This window comes from Coregonus clupeaformis, chromosome 8 (assembly GCF_020615455.1).
Source record: "Coregonus clupeaformis isolate EN_2021a chromosome 8, ASM2061545v1, whole genome shotgun sequence".
NCBI classification, from domain to species: domain Eukaryota; kingdom Metazoa; phylum Chordata; class Actinopteri; order Salmoniformes; family Salmonidae; genus Coregonus; species Coregonus clupeaformis.
In genome coordinates, this window is record NC_059199.1 from 53,775,273 (window position 1) to 53,781,272 (window position 6,000).

Sequence of the window (6,000 nt, forward strand, 5' to 3'; positions counted from 1 at the left end):
GGGGGCGGAGCAACCGTTTATGGTCTGGACGGACCACAAGAATCTTGCTTACGTGCAATCGGCTAAAGCGTCTCAACTCCCGTCAGGCCAGGTGGGCGTTGTTTTTGGACGATTCAAGTTTGCCCTGACGTTCCGACCTGGATCTAAGAACGGCAAGGCGGACGCCTTGTCCCGGATGTTCTCCAAGACGGAGGAGAGTGGGTCCAAGACCGAGACAATCCTCCCCGGAACTGCGTCGTGGGAGCAGTTATGTGGAAGGGTGAGGAGGAGGTGCTGGCGGCCCTTCGGACTCAGCCCGGTCCGGTAACGGTCCACCCGGTCGGTTGTTTGTGCCTGAGTCGGTTCGTCCTGCTGTCCTCAAATGGTCCCACGCCAGCAAGATGGCTTGTCACCCTGGCGTGGCTCGGACTATAGCGTTTTCTTACGCAGGACGTTTTGGTGGCCTGCCATTGGCCAGGATACTCGGGGTTTTGTTGCTGCCTGTCCAGTGTGTGCGCAGAATAAGAGTACCAATCGGCCCAGCTCTGGACTACTTCACCCCCTTCCTATTCCCGGCGACCATGGTCGCATCTGCCCTGGACTTCGTCACGGGGTTGCCCGCTTCTGAGGGGAACACGGTCGTTCTGACTATCGTGGACAGATTCAGCAAGTTCGCCCACTTTGTGCCAATTGCAAGCTTCCCTCTGCCTCGAGACGTCCGAGATCCTGGTTAGGGAGGTTTTCAGGGTCCACGGTTTGCCCAGTGATATCAGTTTCCGACCGTGGCCCTCAGTTTACCTCTGCTGTCTGGAAGTCCTTCTGTTTGGCCATTGGAGCGCGGTCAGTCTCACATCTGGTTTTCACCCCCAATCCAATGGTCAGGCGGAGAGAGCCAACCAGAAGATGGAATCAACGCTACGCTGTCTGGTCTCTTCCAACCCCACCTCCTGGGTCTCTCAGTTGCCTTGGGTTGAGTATGCCCACAATACTCTTCCCTACATCTGCCACTGGGATGTCTCCCTTCCAGTGCCTGTATGGCTACCAACCTCCCCTGTTTCCTTCTCAGGAGAAGGAGCTCTCAGTGCCTGGTTCAGGCCCATATTCGGCGTTGCCACCGGACCTGGCATCGGGCCAGAAAGGCACTCCTCAGAGTTTTCGGACCGGTATCAGCTCCAGGCGATCGTCGGATTCCCGCTCCCACCTATACCATCGGGAAGATAGGGTTTAGTTGGCCACACGGGATCTTCCGTTACGGACTGAGTCTAGGAAGTTGTTGCCGAAGTTCATTGGTCCGTTTGTGGTGGAGAAGGTGATCAATCCAGTGGCAGTTCGACTCCAAACTACCGAGGACGCTCAGAGTCCATCCCACCTTTCATGTCTCCTGCCTCAAGCCTGTCTTCCTCAGTCCTCTGTTGCCTCCTCCGCCTCCTCCTCCTCCTCCTCGGATGATCGGAGGTGGTCCTGCCTACACGGTGCGTCGCATCATGGATTCCAGAGGCGGGGCCGGGGTTTCCAGTATCTCGTGGACTGGGAGGGGTATGGCCCTGAAGAGAGGAGTTGGATTCCGCGGCGACAGGTCCTAGAGCAGACCTCATCAGTGACTTCTACGCCTCCATCCTGGCGCTCCGGGAAGTCCGCCCGGTGGCGTTCAGGGGGGTACTGTGACGATCCCGGCTGTCTGAGTCGGGTCCTGTCTGGTGACTAGTGTTCCTGCTCGTATTCTCCAGTTTCCCGAGGGTTCGGGAGCACTCCGGGGAGCGCTCTGGTTTTCCGCACCTGCATCCCATCAGCAATCTGCACACCTGGTCCTGATCATCACCCCTTCTTAGGCTCTGGCCCAACATCCAGTTCCTGCCGGATCGTTAGCCATGAACAGTATGTTTGTCAGCGTATCAGCCTTTGAGTTCTAGCGTTAGTTTTGTTGTTTTGCACCTTGTTGATTTGCTGTGTACTCACCTCCGTTTTGTTCTGTCTGCAGTCTCTCACCCGGAACCTTCACCCAACCTCTGCCTGATGGTCGGCGGCTGCCCGAGCCAGTACCGGACCAACCACTGCACCCTCAACAACCCATCCACGCCACCCGCTCTGTTCCCTGGATTATTCAGCTTCACTCGGACTCTATAAATAAACACTCACCTTTGTCTCACGTACCGTGTCCTGGTCTGCTTCTGGGTTCTGGCTTAGTTAACCGTGACAGATGCAGGCTATGTGTTGTAATGTGCTATAATGATTTGTACCTTGGTTTGTCTTGCTGTTGGTTTTTCTTCACAATAATATAGCAGCTGGATTAATATTGTATAATCAAATATTTTGGGGGGGAATGTCGTACAAGAAAATCAAACCATTCAGACCTATTCAATTATTAAATATAGATAATGCTTAAAGATGTTTATCTTCTCCTTAGAAGGTACTCTTTGACCACATTTCTTGTAAACAAATAATGAAATACATTAAGCTATAAAATATCAGAAGAAAAACGTTTTTATTGCTTTTTAATAAAGGTTGTAGTCATTTGTCTTGGTGTTAAGCAAGAATACATACAAACATCAACACAGCAATCACATCAGAAACCCAACCCAATTTACAACATTTATTCTGGACTGATTGCGGATGTTTTTTGTAAAATAAAATATATATTATTCAGGTTTCATTCTAGCCATGTAGTTTGAAGAAATGAAACACATGCCTATAGAAATATTAAAATTGTGTGCTTCCTTATGTTCAGAACTAGTTTCAATTAGGTAAATGATGATCTAGATGTGGTTTACCCTCTTAGGACAGAACATTGACATAGTTGTGTCGTTCCCACACAATCTGTTCAAATTCACACTGGTGTGCAACCCTGTTAATCATTAACCTTCTGAGATAAAAGGCATCTTTTGGACACCAAAATACTTTCCCACAGTTTGTCTTCGGTGCCACATACAGTGCAAGCATCTGGGCAAACACACACCATGTACTGGTTCGTACAGATGGGAACACATAGGTCACGTTCCAGGTCGAGTACATCGCAGACGTTGCATTCATTCTATCAACCAATGGTTGTGTGCACGTCATCGACTGAGCAGACAGGCATCAAATAGCTATACCATTATGATGTGGTTAGCTGATTGTTGAACACCTATCCAGGCGTTGAGAGATCTGGCATGCGTCTGCAATGTAGCCGGCAGTGGTGTAGTGGAGGGTATATGCAGGTATACGCCTTATACCCAGATATTTTTCAGTGGGCATTGCGCATACTCACTTCTTAATCCCCACGATGCGTATCAAAGTAGTGTAGTGGAGGTATACGGCCTATCAATTAATATGGCTGATGGAACAGATCAGAATGTTTTTGTTTAAAATGTTGATAAACGATTATTTCTTCAGAATTTCAGCGCAGCAATGTGCACACAGCGGTAGGCCCAGAACTGTGGGAATGTTCCAAAATGCAATTTGCGGGGGAAACACAACATCTGTTAGTAATTTAGAGGTGAGATCTAAAGATGCAACAACTATCATTGTTTGCTAATAAGACTAGGATAAAGCCTTTGGCTGCTAGATAATGAAAGAAAGTTGAAAGAGAACCAATAGGCTGGAACAGGAGAACACATATGAGGAAGTCTTTATAAAATAATTGCTTCCATGCTTCTATGTTGGGATTTTGGCTATAGGCTACTTTCTCAAACAAGGTAAGACATGCCTCATAATATGAAGCATAATGTCCAGGTTGCAAACAATTAAAGAACAGGAAAAATATAGCAATGCTAATGATAGGTCTAACCATCTTCTGGCTTTCCCCAAAATTAAATGTTAACTAGCTACAAACTGTCCTATGCCTACCAGTGGCCATTTATTTTGCTTTACTCCATCTCAAACACCGCTAACCAAACAAAAGTGCTAGGTGACTGCACACTTGAATTAGAGGTTAATCTAGATTTATTAACTTTTTACCAGACCTCAAAGTGGTCTCCGGATGTGGTTTAAGCATTGTTGTGGACATAGAACACTGTGTGACTTAGAGAGCGAAAACCTGAAAATAATTGGACAAATCAGAATAATGTGAAAAAATGTCTGACTCAGTTCACAGCCTCATGTATCTTGTTTCAATGGTAGGCCTACTATTAGCCTACTTGCACAGTACAGCTTTGGTTGGCCTGACTGTGAAAGACCAATATTATTAGGCTTGGTGGGGGACTCAGGTGCAGAGACGGACACACGGACAACAGAGGGTGAATTAGGATGTCGTTTATTCAGCGTGAATTGGCAGAGAGAAACAGTTCAGGGTGGAATAGCTTCAGACCGGGGTAGGAGCTGAGTGGGGGGAGAGCCAGTAGTCCGGAGAGCTGGATGACGAGGATATCAGACAACAGATGAGCAGGTTGCGGCGTGGGAATGGCAGGTAGGCAGGCAGCAGGAACAGACGGGATCTGGTCGAAGGAGAGACAGGTTACAAAACGTGGCAGAAACAACTATAATGCTGAGATAGTAACAACTAGACTGAGATTGCTGTACGGGGCCAAGTTACCACAGGTAGTGTAGGAACGAACTGGCGCTGGAGAGGTGTCCAGCCCGGGTAGATAACTGCTGGTTGATTGATGACAATGAGCCGCAGCTGGAAGTAACGGAGCATGAGAGAGAATGGCCACGCCCCTGACCTAGATCCTCTGACTGGGCTGCACAGCAGGGGGAGACAGACACAGACAACACACACACACAGGGGGAAAAAGGAAAAGGGGAAACAAGCGGGAACCGGACCAACAGTGCCGAACCGTAACAGTACCCCCCTCAACGAGGCGCCACCCGCGACTCCACCCGGCTTGTCAGGGTGGTCCCTATGGAAGTCAGCCACCAGCTGCGGATCCAGTATAAATCGTCGGGGAATCCAGGACCTCTCCTCGGGACCGTATCCCTCCCAGTCCACCAGGTACTGAAGCCCTCTACCACGCCTCCGGACGTCCAGCAGTCTCCGCACCGTGTAGGCTGGATGGTCGCTCAATACGCGGTGGCGGAGGGGGATCCACAGGCGGACACAAAGGGCTGGAGGAGACCAGCTTCAGCTGGGACACGTGAAATGTAGGATGGACTCTCATGGCCTGGGGAAGCTTCAACCGAACAGCCGAAGGGTTGATGATGGAGTCGATCTCGAAAGGACCCAAATACCGGGGCGACAGCTTACGGGAGTCAGTGCGCAGGGGGATGTTGCTGGAGGAGAGCCAGACTCGCTGACCAGGCTGGAACTGGGGAGCGACTACCCTGTGCCTGTCCGCCACCCTCTTGTTACGCTCTGCTGTCCGTAGAAGGGCCTCACGGGTGTCCACCCACACCTTGCGGCAGCGACGAAGGTTATCCTGAACTGACGGGACGGCTAACTCCTTTTCTTGGAGACGGGAACAATGGCGGTTGGTACCCCAAAGCCGCCTCAAAGGTGAGAGGCCGGTGGCAGATGAGGTGAGGGAATTGTGGGCATATTCGACCCACGGGAGATGTTTGGCCCAGGTGGACGGGTTCTGGGATGTCACACAGCGTAGAGCAGCCTCCAGGTCCTGATTGGTCCTCTCAGTCTGGCCATTGGACTGGGGATGGAAACCTGATGAGAGACTGACAGAGGCACCCAGAGCCGAACAAAACTCCTTCCATACCCGAGAAATGAACTGTGGACCTCTATCGGACACTATGTCCACAGGTATTCCATGGGGACGGAATACATGTAGGACAAAGAGGTCGGCTGTCTCACTGGCAGACGGTAATTTTGGTAATGCAACAAAATGGGCAGATTTAGAGAATCTGTCCACGATGGTGAGTATGGTGTCATTACCCTCAGACATAGGAAGTCCAGTGACGAAGTCCAAGGCCACGTGAGACCAAGGACGACTCGGGACTGGGAGAGGCCGCAGCAGGCCCGAAGGAGCCCTGTGGGAAGCCTTATTTTGGGCACAGATGGAACAGGCCGCCACGTACTCCCGGACGTCAGCCTCGGCGGATGGCCACCAAAAAGTGCCTCTTAAGTAGCGACAGTGTACGGTTCATACCAGGGTGGCA